The 14,240-nt window shown below is 48.2% G+C and overlaps 1 long non-coding RNA gene across 1 annotated transcript in view; it reads right to left on the bottom strand.

Annotated features, from left to right (window-relative positions):
• Positions 1-8,664, bottom strand: part of LOC129213696 (uncharacterized) — a 32,259-nt gene extending 23,595 nt beyond the window's left edge. Inside the window, exons 1-3 of the long non-coding RNA XR_008579499.1 lie at positions 8,466-8,664; positions 7,241-7,440; positions 1,914-2,084 (exon numbers count right to left, since the gene is read on the bottom strand). This is a non-coding gene — a long non-coding RNA (uncharacterized LOC129213696). The remainder of the gene's footprint in view (positions 1-1,913; positions 2,085-7,240; positions 7,441-8,465) is intronic.
• Between the last annotated feature and the right edge of the window lie 5,576 nt (positions 8,665-14,240).

Below are 14,240 nucleotides of genomic sequence, written 5' to 3'. Positions count from 1 at the left end.
CCAAGCCCGCTCCCCACTACGCTGATCTTACACCTTCCCTTTCCCACATTACCTCTGAATCTAGCCCAGAGCGAGAGCAAAAAACAGATGTCAAAGGAAGAAAAGGAAGGAAAAGCTTTACACACCCTGGACTGGTTCCTTCCAGCTCCTCACTTGGCAAATAGAGCAGGGAGGAAGAACCGAGGTCTGCGTATCTCTCAGCCATCTCTCCCCTTGCACTCCCCTGCGGGTGCTCCCGTTTGGGATGCTGGTTCCTGCTGCCCACCCGACACCCGAATTGCTGCACGAAGGCACGCAAAGAAGTCTGGTGACTGCTTGGGGAAAAACAGGAGGCCCCAAATTTTACTGGGTTTAGGACACAGCACACCTCCAGGTCAGCATGCCTTGTCGCCTGACAGCAAGGCTCTCCCTTGGCAGCCTGCCCCTAGGTTCACCAGCAGAAGCAAATGGAATAGCTTGGCCCTGGGAGAAAGCTCATACCATCTCCACTTCAGAAAGTCATGGGGCACTCTTGGGGACACTTGGACTCACCAGGATTCCAGAAATGGCAATCTGGGAGCCAGGAGGACTTCTCTGGAGGGAGGTGACATGCTTTGGCTGAGCCCTCTGCTCCTCCTGTCCTGCATCCTCCCTAATCGAAGGGCAGTGCTCATCATGAAGGTGTTCTCCTACTTCAGAGCGGCACTGCCCTCGTCTGTAGAGCAACAAGAAAAAAGGTTTTCTTTCCTGCCATTGAACAGGAGCGGAACAAGGCTAAAGCACAAGTCCTAAAGGCTATGGTGGAGTTGAAGTGTCAGCGCTCGCCCTGAGCCCCGAGATCATCCCACCCGAGACATGCCTCTTCTTCCACCCTTCCTTCAGCCCCGCTCCCTGCTTGCCCCGGATCGCTGGCATCCCTGCGGCTCCGATCGGCCGCTGTCTCTCTGAGCAACGCTGAAGCACTGCTGAGCAGAAGCCCTCCTCAGGAAAGGAAAAAAAAAAAATATTCCAGCCTTTGAGCCATGCTTTTAATATTTCATCTTTCTTTTTCCTGCCAGAAGAAAGTAAATTCCTTATGCCAGCTGGGCTGCAATCTCACCACCACATCTCTCTGAGAGCCCTGGCTGCCAGCCCCTCCAGGCAGATGGCAAATACAAGGCTCATATCCCCCCCCAAACTCCTCCTGCACCCCTCAGCGGCGGCCAGACCGTGGGGTGGCCACGGAGCTGCAGCACAGCAGGGACAGGGCACCGCGGGCTGCATGGGAACAGCCACATTCAAGGCAGATCCAAGTATTGCAGAGGAGCCCTGCGCTGAGCTCCACGGGGCCACGCCGATGCCTCGACGGGCCCGCTCTTGTGGAAGAGCTTGTTTGGGAAAGGTGACAGGTCAGCAGCCACTGGGTCACACTGAGTGACATCTGTCAATCACCGCCATCAAGTTCTGTCTCAAAGCCAGCCACCATCCCACCCCCACGCAAACTATCCAGCAAACATCAGCTGTGTCAAGCCAGTTTTTATTTTAAATTTAATGCCTGTAAAGTATTTTGGCTTTAAATTATTCTGCAGACTCACTCAGTTCAGCAGCACTTCCCCGTCTAGACAGAACAATCTTGTTGTCAGTGAAACAGATTCGCCCTGACATCCCCATGGCACGCGGTGATGCGGTTGCTATTTTGGAGAAAGGAAGAGAGCTAAAAAGCTCTTTCTCTTACAGTTTTGGAACGCGATTCCCATCCGTTCAACTTCAAACACACACCTCAATAATCAATCCCGCCGTGTTTGATTTGGTTGCTCAGTTAGGAAGCGGCGTGGATGGAGATAGGGAGAATGGCTCAGCATCTGTGGGATCCAACATCTCCCCGTTCTGCTTGCAGCACGCCTGCCCTCCTGGAAGGGAGGGATTCCCTCTCCTGCTCTCGCTTTTAAACCCACCTGCTTTGGCTCTCTCCTCCAGGCTGCAGACTGAGGACTGGAGCATGGAGATCTCGTGGTGCCCCTCCGTGACGCCGAGGTCCCTGCTCCCAAGCGCAGACCTGCCTGGTCCTCTGCAGCTGCAGGACAGGGCTCGGATGACTGGCAGGAGGATGCAGGAGCATCAGCAGCCTGAAAGAGACGTTAAACCAAGCCAAAATACATTTGGCATATCAGCTTTGCCCCCGTGCCTCTGCCAGGACTACAAACGCTGCCTTTATAATTAAAAAAAGGCACTTCTCCTCCTTGTGCAAATCCTGCACCGAGGCAAAGGTAAATCAGAGCGAGCGTTTGGCAGCACCCTGTGTAGCCTCCAGTATTTGGAGAGGGAAAACAGCCTGATCAAACCAAAAATAACGTGGTTCCCCTTTTGCTCTGCCAGTGACACATCCTTGATGCCTGCAGTCAGAAGTAATAAATACCCGCTGGGGATCTTTTCATCTCCTCTCCCGATAACACGGCCACCTGCCCATCCGACCCGCGGCACAGGGAGGTGACCTGTCTGCCTTGTGCGAGGCATCCCCAGCCTGGGCATCACCCCAAGGAAACGCACAGCCCCCAAAATTCAGCCCACAAGCAGCCAGCCACACACACAGTCACGCAGGAACAGAGGGTCCTCCATCACAGCAAGTTGAAGGTCAAGAGCTCAGCCCCAAGGATGCCTCTTGTGAGGCAGGGATGGGGAAGAGCGCGACTGCCCCAACAGGCACGTCTACAGGGTGGCAAATGGCCCTATTACACGGCTGATTGCACTCCCCAAACGCCTATAGACCTCCGGGAGCTGCCCAGTTCAAAGCAGACTGTATCAACGTTTAATCCCAGTGCTAGAGCATCACACAATACATCAGCTACAAACGTACTATACAGAGAAAGAGACACTTGCCTCTAAATATTCAAATAGGAAAAATGAAATCAGGAAGCAAGGAGGACTTGCTCTTTGCACAGGCACCACCATCCAGCGGTGTAATGGGAAGAGCTGCCTTGGGCTACCTCCGCTCTCCGGTTTCCCACCCTCCACGTGATTTATAACCTCGTGGATTCGTCCCTGTTCTGACCTCCATGGAGATATTAACCCGCTCACAGGACTGATCAGAAATCTACACCCCAGCCCGGGAGCAAGCCAGCTCTGCCCTTTAGGAAAACCCTGCCTGCGCGCCAGCGCAAGCCTGGGTGTGCGAGAGCCAAAGCTGCTCGTCTGGAGCAGCCACCAGCACGTCCAGCACCAGCCAGGAACCGCGGTGCGGCAGATGATCCGGAGGGGAAAAGCAAAGCGGTGGAAGATTTCACCATCCGAGAGATGGGCCGTGCAGAATCAGACCACAGGGCTGACTGTACCAAGGAAAAGAGCACCAGGACAGTATAGGAAACAGCATGTGGATAGTGGCCCTTCCCCAGACACAAGATTCTCTGCAAACACATCACCCGACGGCCATAGCTGGCTGGAGAACACCCCGCAGCACCAAGTTCTACTTTGTGCCTCCTCCTTTACCCAACAGTGTCCTCTCACCAGCTCATTAACTCAGCCAGAAGGTTCTGCCCCAGGTCTGGGGGGGACCAGCAATCGCTCTTTTGATCAAACCTGTACCTTGAACATCTGCTCTCCGTTGATGGAGAACTGAGCCAGCCTTCTGGGAAGGCACCTTCCCTCCTCACCCCCTCTCCCCGTGCGCGCACCAGCCCTGTTGATGCTGAGCTGCACAATAAATGGTGTCACAGCACCAGCCGAGCGTTCACCGTCCTCCTGGGACGGAGAGCGTTAATGCACAGGCTGAACCGGGGCTGGGGGAGTAAAGTGCTGAAAAATTACACGCACAACGCCTCATTATCACATCCTTAATAGCCCTGAAAATACTATGAGGCCCTCTGTCATTTCTCCTCCCCCTGGGTCATAAGGAACCATTCCGTCTGTCTCGCAGCAGGGCCTGGTTTCCTCACCACGGCTGCCGGCCATCCAGGCGGACAGGGCACCTCAACGCTTGGAGCCAGGCATCCTGCGAGAAACTGCAGCAGAGTGGCTGCGCTGGCTCGGCTCATCTGCTCTAAATCAAGTGACTCCAGGAGGGGCCACTGGCATCAGGCGTCCAAATTTTGCTCCTACACCCTGCTACTGCCCTCCCTGACGAGAAGCAGGCTGTGCCTCAGTTTCCCTGCCTATATAAAAGAGTTGTAACATCTCCCATCCACCTCAGTAAAGATCTTTTGTTTTTAATTTTTGTTCTGCACTCACAAAGCATCATCTATACATTTTGGGGGCATTTTCAGCCAGTTCAGAGGTGCCGATGGCACTTCCAAGATCACCCAACATCTGGGTGACAGCTCTGCTCCGGTTTATTTTCAAGCACGAGTCACCGCATGACCCTGGACGTCCCTGTGCTCTTCAGTGGGAGAGGGGCTTGGACCCCAGCCACCTGCCCTGGCCAGGTCTCCTGCCACACACACACCTAGAGCAGATGCTTTAGATACAGGTTGGATCAAAGGAGCACCTGCTGGTTCCTCAGACCTGGGGCAAAACCTTCTGGCTGAATTATCGAGCTGGCAAAATAATATTATCAGGTAACGGAGGTGGCACAAGGCACTGGCAGGTCCTGTGTCTGCACGGAGGCATTTAGCTTCTGTGGAGCAGGTGGTTGCACCCGTAAGCGTTGCATCTTGGTCCCACTTTTCACGACAGCTGCGCTGAAGGGATTTGATAACTCCCAAGAAATACCAAGCCAAGAAGCTTTTAAGAACTACTGAACTGCCTTTTTAAGAGACAGGGGACATGTGCACCTAATCCAGTCTTAAAACTAATGATTTAATTTACCTTAGGAGAAGCAAGCCAGCATAAATTAACATCTCCCAGTAGTATAACATAAGCATGTTTTATCTAGAGATTATGTTGATTAAATCATCAAGTGCCATAACCTTCCCTTCCTACTTCACTAAGATGGGGAAAGGAGAAAAAACCCCAAACTTAAAAATATAGATGCAGCCTTCTAAGTCACAGGAGGGAACCGCACATTCATCTCCAAGCACTCTCCTCCCTCGCTAAAGCAGGCACGCAAGACTCCCCACCCGGGAAGAAGCTGTTCCAGCCGGTGTGGTACTAAGAGGTAAAATGAAGCTACGTGTTCAGAATCGAGGAGGTGCCAGGAGATGGGGGCTGGAGGAGCTTAGAGGCAGTCTAGGAGTTACGCTTATGGGGTTTCGCTCTGCAAATGTAACCGAAGAAATTAGATCTGACTTCTCAAGGCTATATATCTGCTTTCAGGATATAAGACACCAAGGCCATTAGTCACGCAAGCTGGAAATTCAAGTGGCTGAGATCCACCATGCAGGGAGATAATGCCTTAGCAGAGGGGGAGAACACAGAAGCCCATCGAAAACATCGTCCTCCCACCTCCCTAATCTCATTTCTGCTTGTTCCTACCTCTTTTACTCTACATCGAAAGGAAGGACTAAACCACCCACCTTGATGAGTCAAGACGCCCTACCTTGACTTTTCCCAACAAAGTTATCACCTGCTGAGGGTGGTTTTTCAGACAAAGCCTATTCCACTGCAAACACTCTCCTTCAGCTTTCTGCCAGGTAATCATGCATGGGCACTTCACATTTAATGGCTTTGTCTGCTGGCTGTTTGGATTGTGCGTGGAGTGCTCTAGAGCCCTTGGGCAGGGCACTTCAGAAGCACACCACCTTTTATTTAAAGCCAATTCAAAACCACAGTGGTGATTTTGAAAGCTTCCCTGGAGAATGACAAAGGATCTTGTTAAGCTTCTTGCAAAAGAGAAGGGGTCCAAGGCCAAAAAAGATTCCTACAACAACAGAAAGCTCCCCCTGAAAAAACAAACTCTAAACACTGTTTGTACCGACCCCTGACACCAACAACACGTCTCCAGCAACATCTGTAACAAGGCCAAAACCCAACGTGAGCAACATCGACGCACCCTCCTAGCCCGCTGTTACACAACTGGGCGTTAGTGTTTATGAAATAAGTGGATTTTGCAAAGGAAGGGCGATTAACAGATGTAGTTTTATTTGCTTATTGGAAAGTTGGGGCAAGCAGCAAGCTTCTGCCAGCGGTCCTAAGCGTGGGCTGCGGCAACCGCAGTCGCCTGCCTCAGTTTCCTCATAAATGGAATAATTACTCCAGTGTTGTAAAGCTTGGAAGCCTTCAGAAGAGAAACAGCATTATCTGGAATGTTATTTTAATATCAAAATGAAGTTATCAAGAGGAACTCCGTGCCCAGTGTCTGACGCAGCAAACACATCTCCACTCAAACATCCTGTCCCTGCCAGGGGAATAAACATGCATGGCGTGGAGGAACCAGTTTCAGGTTCTGCAAGGAGGCATTTTCTCAGCAAGAGTTTTTCTCAGAGAGGAGAGACAGTGTGCTGACTTGCAGCATAACAAATCTGGAAGCTGCAAGAAGTCTCTTGACATTTTTTTCATTATTCATTTCTGTGGTCCTGTGAACCTGCATGATGATTCACAGAGCAGAGGACGGTTGCGTGTCTTTCCTTGAACACCTTTCAAATTAAAACTCAGACCCAAGCCCCTTTCTCACCCAGAAGCAAGCCACCTAGTCTTACCACATAAAACTGACTTCCCAAAAATGATTCGGGTAAAGGAATGTAATTTCGGAACAATTCTTCACATCCTTCTGATGTCATTTTACAGTAGAAATAACCTATTCTGACCCTCTCCCTCTGCAAGTGTGTCTGCCTTTCCAGGTGCGAACAGCATCTCCCTTCTGGGCTTTGTACCTCTTCAGTTCAATTAACGGGGTCCCCAAAAGGCTGAGGACTTCATTACTTTTAAATTAAACATCTTCAAACACACTAATGCCACTTATCTTCTGCAGGACCCTTGTTCCAGACAAGCCTGACATTTTGACAGCACCTTCGCACTCATTTTCCCCGAGCAAATGCATCATTACACAAAGCTTAATTTTTAGGATGGCTACAAAATCTCTCCCTCAAAGCAAATATTGGACAAACATCTATACTCTGCATGGAACTACATGTCAAGCCACTCAGTAAAACCAACTTATATTCCAGGAGCAAGCCTGACAAATCCTTGGTACAGATGCCTTTTTCCCCCACATGCACATTTGAAGTTGTACATGGAGTCCTCGAAGTCTAGAGGAAGGGAGGGTTTTCCACCCGTTGATCACCCTCATCCTGCCAGCACCACCTCTACTTGTGCTTCACCATCCCTACTGAGACAGCTGCCTTTGGAAAGGAGGATTTTGTGAATATACAGAGAGAAAAGCACTAAAAAAAAAAAGACACAGAGGTTGCTTTACCTCTGCCCTCATACCCCGAGCTCGAGGAGCGCTGGGAGAGCGAGCGCTGTCTGCAAACACCACCTTTGCCATGTCTCCTTCTCTCAAAAAGCAGGCAGCTCTGCAGGCAGCGCACACCCGGAGAGGATGCTCGGCTCCGCGGTGACACTGGCCACTGGAGTCACATCATTCTGCTGCTGCTCACAGCAGCTCATTCTTTCCTAGGGAGAAAATTCAGTTGCGGAACTTGCTCCTTACTTCAACACTCTCAACAGGCGAGACCTACAAGTGTCTGCATTTTTTCTACTATATTCCCACCCTCCCCAAGCTGGGGGGCAGAAAACCTTCATAGATCAAAGCCCACAAACATCAGCCAGTTTTTCTTCCTTTCTTTTGCCAGCCTTTAGCTCCATGATGCCCTGGAAAGCCAAAGGTGGTAGGCAGAAAGCCTGTGCTCCTCAGCAAGATGGACTTCATTGTCTCTAGCTGGTGAGTTCCACCTTGGAGGGAGAGACCCTCCTCCTTTGCAGGGGGCTCAGGTCCTCTCTGAGCTGTCTCACCCAAACCCCTCCCCTTTAGCTAGCATCTTTGCAGACACCGTCGTTCCATACTCAACATCCTGCACAAGCAAATGATTAATTATCTCCAGTGAGTTGCCATCTGTCAGCTGATCCCTGAGAGATCTGATTAACAGACCATCCCCACGTTCTCCACCTACTGCAAAGGAAAACATGCTCTCTTCCAATGGTTTATGCTAACACATTTTTACTTCGGATTTGCATCCAGTTTCTCACAGTCAACTACCAAATGTAGCTGATGATTAGCAGTAACTCATTATGCAGAAGTCATCTGGTCACCTGCTCTGGACTGAGCCTTGGCCTCTCCAGCTGGGTGGAGAAGGGACAAGAGGGTGACGCTGAAGACGAGATTACATGCTGAGAGGCATAGATGAAGTTCTGACATAGCTGAAACCCTAGAGCAAATCCTTAAGGAAGATTTTGTTGCCCAAAATCCAGAGTATAAGCTAAGTTAAGGAAGGAGAAGGGTATTTCAGGCTGAATGACGGACTCAGCTCGCGGTCTCTGGCAGATCATTGCACTCCTGTGCCTCAGCCTCCCCAACTGTGCATTCTCATTCACTTCTCTCTACAGAAACCTTTGAGATTTGCATATCAAAACCACTATACGGGTAAAATCACTGCCAAGACAGGCAGCAGGCGGCACTGGATGCCCTTCACAGCACTGACCATGCAGGAAAGCAGGATGCTCTCGCACTGACGCTGGCTTCTCCCACCCGTTCTGCTCAGCAGCAGTCAAGATTGCCACAGCAACAGGAGAAAAATATTTTTCTGGAAAATATTTGGTTGCTTTTTAGTGGATTGACATAAGAGTTCGTTTATAAATACGTCAAGAGCATGTCGGTGTGAAATTGGAAATGAGAGTGGATGGCAGCACCGCAAGCAAAGTACATGGGGTGAGGAGATTAAACATGCAGGTTCACCTGAGCGAGGTGCAATCGAGAGATCCGTGGGAGAACGCAGGATCTCAGCACTACTCAACTCCATCATTTGGGAACGGAAGCCCTTTTCATGAACGTAAACAGCTTCGTGGTTACTCACCTCCCCCCACGTCCCGGGGCCCGAGGACCTGCTGCCTCCACAACGCCCACCGTGGTGTGCAGGGACCACGCGCCCGAGCTGCAGCCTCCTGCTATCCCCTGGGGACGGGAAAGCCGACAGTGCGCTGCTCCGCTTCCAGCTCTGCCGCTGCTCCGTCAGCCGAGCCACATCATGAGACTGTAAACAGGGACAATAAGGTCACGCAGAAGATGGAGGTCTTCCCCAAAACAATTTAAGAGCCTCATTAAACCAGTTAATAGCGCAGGAGCAGCACTGACACCACGCCGTAGCGTTTCCAGTTTTCTTTGTAATAACCTCCCGAAAGACTCAAGCATTTAGCTCGAGTGCTAAGTGGCACCTTGAGCCCAATCGAGGGAGCTTGTCAGGAGCTGGAGAGGGCAGCTCATCCTGAAAAACACAGAAGGTAACAACCCTGGTCGTGGAAGAAGAGTGAGGCTTTCCCCGTGCTCTGATGATGATGGCTGGGTTGAGCACCCAGCAAAGAAACAGGCAGGCACAACTCACCCTCGCCATCCTTCACAGCACCCGTGTGTCCCACGGCAGCAGGGGCATCGGTAGGTATTCGAGAGAGAAACCTGCTCACTGAAGAACAACTCGGGGGAAGCAGGGTGAGAGCTGAACAAGCACTGGCAGATAAACAGTAACTGCAGTTTTGCAGTCCTGTTGGTAGCCCCTTAGAAGCATACCCAGCTCACTGGAGTGAATACTGCAGCAAGACACAAGCAACAGACGGGGTCACGGGACCAGGAGACCTCCTTGGTCATCAGTGGCATCACATCCTGCAAGGCCAGCAGCAGACCGAGGCACGCAGAACCTGCCAGGACCACGTTCTGCTGATGCTGGCCTTATCCGAGACACCGCTCTGACTCAACAAGGTGTTTGGCAGTAAAATAATTCAGAAACAGTGAAAACGCTCGCTATAATAAATTAATTTAAAGAAAAAGAAATGTAGCTTCAGGATTTAAGTAAATATGCAACAACATTGAAACGGGGTGTTGTAACACGGTGCAGTTGGCTGGCTGAAAGAACAAGCAACATTACTGCTCCTTCTGGGCTCGTGCCTCTGCTCGGCTGACTGGCTGCATCCGTTAATTACAGCCCCGTTACAGAGGTAAACACACCCACCAGAAGCACCTTACTGCTCCGTCATTCAGCCCGGGAATATGACAGATACAACAAAGAGCCGGGCATAACTGAGATGGAGTACCTGTCAGACGCTCTGATGGAAGGGGAGAACCCCCTCTGCTCGGAGGCTTTGCAGATGAATACCTTTAGTTACAGGAATGGTAAACAGGAACCGCCGTGCCTTGTGAAGGTTACAGCCAGTATTTGAGGTTGTTCGCATCCATTACAAGGCAAGTCTGTTGGTATGTTCCCCAAGGTCTTTGGTACTCAGGTAGTAGAGGGTGGCCACGTGCAGAAGACACGTACTGCTGCATCTTCCCTGCTCCCCATGGCTCTCAAATCACTGCAGAGCCAAATGAAAGCCTTGGACTTCTTTGAGAAAGGCGGCCTCAGAACAGAGAGGTGCCAAACCTTGCTAAACGCTCCAGACGCTCCTCACCACACATCCCAGCCATTCCAGCCCCAGGATCAGCTCAGCACTAGGTCTTCCCACAAGCAGCACCTCCCCTGCCCAGACACAGCACAGGTCCAGGGAGGGGAGCACCAACACTGCAGCTCTGCACCCCAGAATACCTGCTAAGTACTCGTCTTCACAGCGCCTGGAAAGGACAAGCGCCCGCATCTCCTCAGATGGATGAAATCCTCAGCGAGCAAAGCCCTGTTGTGGCAGGGCCACTCACTGGGTGGCTGGTCACTTGTCCCTTCCTTGGGACAACGATTTTTCCATCTTCAGGCAGAGACCAGGGGACAGACGCTTTATTTTCACTTTTCACCCAAAAGCTCTCCTCAAAATAGTCATTTCAATGAAAGAGGGAACAAATCAATAGTTTTGAATTCTCTTAGGAAAGAACAAAACCAACAGCCCGAGCCAGGGCTGGGAACTATCCTGCCAGCTTCGCCACGTTATTTCTCCATCCTGAACTGCAAAACTTCATACGTGGTGCAAAATGAGATCTGATCAATACCTAGCGCTGAAATACTGTTACAGAGCACATATCCCTGGCTCAAGTTATGCCTGAAACTCCTCTGCCATGTCTTATGGTCCTCAGGACAGTCTTAAACCAAAGGGTCTAGTCATTCCCAATCGCAATGGATGAGATTTTATTTTTTTTAATACCACAGAAATCCTTATCGGAATATTTGCCTCCTGTGTTTGTACTCATTTTGTGCAACCATATCACATGATTTAGCATCATTATATTCAGAGTCTTCCTCATTACATGATGCCTCATGATGTACGAGGTTTGGAACATTGCTTCCTAATCACATTAGGGAAAAAAAACAACCCAAAACCCATTCACGTGACTATTACACGCTGTTACTAAAATTTATTTCATGGGCAAAAGGATATTTCTTCCCCATAATGGACAATTCTCCAGTATTCTGATGCGATTGGCAGCTACCTTCAACTATTTGCTTCAACAGAAACCACTTATTTGCCAGACATCCACTACTTCCCTGAAAAAAACCAAACAAAAACCTCCACCTACCTTTGAATTTTGAGGCAAGCAGACAGGGAGCTGCATCCCCGCATCCCGAGCCAGCCTCTCTCCAAACCCACGTTCGGTCAGCGCGATCGATCTGTTTGCTTTGACACCTTTCAGTCACCGATCCCAAACAGGAGCTAAACCATCGAGCAGAAACCTGGATTTAAGACACCGACTTTAACCTTGATTTGCATTTGTATTTATTTTCATATTTAGCTTTCATTAATTAGGATAGCCATTGAAATAGAGATTTGCAGGCAATCACCACTGTCAAAAGAATCCTGTTAATAAAGTGAAATGAAAAAAATGTCTCTGTCATCACTACTCTGATTTTTTTTTTTTTCTTCTCAAGATTTGGGACAGAACACATAGTCGCAAATTAGAACTCAATGAAAAATGACAAAGCTACCCGAGGCATACGGGGCAACTGATGGGTTTCAAATTTAAGATTGATTAAATAAATGAGCAGCTGTTGCTGGCAGGTTCGATCTCTTGGTTCCAAAGCCCAAACTTGCTTTGCTCAAAGCATTGCTATTCTACATCCCGAGGCTTAAGGAACTCTTTCCGCACTGCTGTTCAGCATCTCATTTCTACAAGGGGAGTTCAGACGCCCGTCCTGCTTAGATATACACCACCAAAAGTACTTTGCATTTGTCTTTGGTCACCTAAATGTTATTTCAGTTTTGGTTCCAGGGTACAAGGTTTCTCTGAGCTACTCTTTCCCTTCCCCTACTTGTTAACATCTCATCAGAAAGAAAAAACACCCCAAAGCCTTTTGTGGGGTTTATTTTGACTCTCAGCTAAATAATATAAACCCAAACAGGTCTTTATGCATATCTATTAACTAAACTGAAGTCAATTATAGATTACAGAAAAGCACCCTTGCATAAAAAGGAGGAATTTAAATACCAGCATTCACTTCATTGTAAAGAGACGGGTACTTCAATATTAGACAAGAGATTTTGGCATCCCAAAAGTTTGAGCTGATGTTAAAGGTGTTTCCCAAATTCAGCCTAATGTTAAAATAGTGGAATTCTTTAACTGAATGAAATGTGAAGTTTCAGTGACAATAGGCTTTCAATAAATCATTAAAAAATGGAAACATTCCTTCTTTTGTTTTCTAAATACTTCAAAATATATTCATTTTTTCGGTTTAGAATTGGACAAACTAAAACCTGTAACAGCAAACCTTAGACACCCATTCTGATTTTATTAATCATTTAGCATTTGCTATTTGCTTGTGGAACAAGAATCAAAAAGGTGTTTTAATTTTTCTTTTTCTGAAAGAGGCAGAATCTCAGTTATTAACAAGGGTCACAGCAATTTCTTGCTCTTTTAGGCTTGATTCCCCTAAGTTCCCCAGAAATGCACAAAAAAATTGCAAACAAGACTTCTGCCATTAAATCATTTTGTCTCTTTACAAAATTCCAGACAAAGCACATGAGCTAAAAAAGATAATTTCTTTTATTAACATTCATTCTAGGAAAAAGCCTCTGGAGAAACCTTTCAGAGTCTGATGTCAAAAAGCCACTGGAAGTTGGTTCACTGATGGGGCTTCCCGTTCAAATGGAACATCTGAACATCTGATGGCTGGGGGGCAAATCTTTTTTTTAATTTACCCTCAATCAACATCACAGTCCATTTCTCAGGGCAATGCAAAACCTGCTTAATGCAAGTCAACAGCCAACTATAATTTAACCCTCAATAAAAGTCTATTTTTGGCAGAAGGTTCAGCTTTCTTTAAAATTACTATAACCAGGAGTTAAACCCATTTCTTAAATTCACTTTAAATGCTGTACATAATGAGGATTAAATCTTTTCATAACTGTAGCAAAGCCATTTCTGTTCACTGAGGGTTTGAATTCTTCAAGACTGATGTTAGACAGTCAAAGAGCAGACAGAAAAGCCAATTTTCTCTTAGAATTTAAGCAAGACCTTGTCCATCTCCAAGTAACTCATCTATTTTTCCAACCAGTGGCAGGAAATCTTCATTTCTACAGCCAACATCTATACTCCTGATCTCCACATGCCTCATCCTCGCCAGAACGCATTCTGAGCGTCCTTCTAGGATTCAAAAAAATGTACTGCTTCCCCGAGTGCACAATAAGGCACTGCATTTTTATCAGCCTTGTAAATGGCACAGGCCATTACACAACAGCCTGCTTGAAAAAACGGGATACAATATTCACGTACTTTGTTAAGAGGAGACAGATCTCCTTCTTATGGTCATCAACTACTGCAAGACTAACTTCATTAAAATAAGAAACTAAAGATGAAGTAGACTTAAAAATAAAATACCTTCAGCGTAGCAGTTAAATTTGAGCAAAGAGCGTTAGAAGCCTCTGGGAAAAGCAGAAATTATAGTTCAAAGGTTGATCCAGGGGCACCTGGAAATCAGCAACGGGCAGGGAACTCAGTTGTACAAACCTCGCACATCCTTCCTGGAGGTCCAAGATTGGCGTGAAAGAGCAGAGTAAGAGCTTGAGATCAAGTTTTGACAACTTCCCTGCCTGCAATCAGGATCAGTTTACATAACCCATCTCCCCAGCAATACTGCAGTAGACTTAAATTTCTTCCTTCCCACCCCGAATGCTGACTGTCCTCATTCTTTCTCAGTTTGTTTTTCACAACTTGCAGTCCAAAGCTAAACTCCTTATCTGCAACAACGCATGACGACTCATGATCACAGTAACTTTCTCAGCACAGCAGAGCATCCAGAGGGGAATTACAGAAGAGGGAGATGGTGGAACAGTCCCACAGGTATTTTCCA

The sequence above is a fragment of the Grus americana genome, chromosome 16 (assembly GCF_028858705.1).
Source record: "Grus americana isolate bGruAme1 chromosome 16, bGruAme1.mat, whole genome shotgun sequence".
NCBI lineage: Eukaryota > Metazoa > Chordata > Aves > Gruiformes > Gruidae > Grus > Grus americana.
The sequence above is the reverse complement of the archived record's forward strand: the minus strand, read 5'-3'. Positions and strand labels throughout refer to the sequence as shown.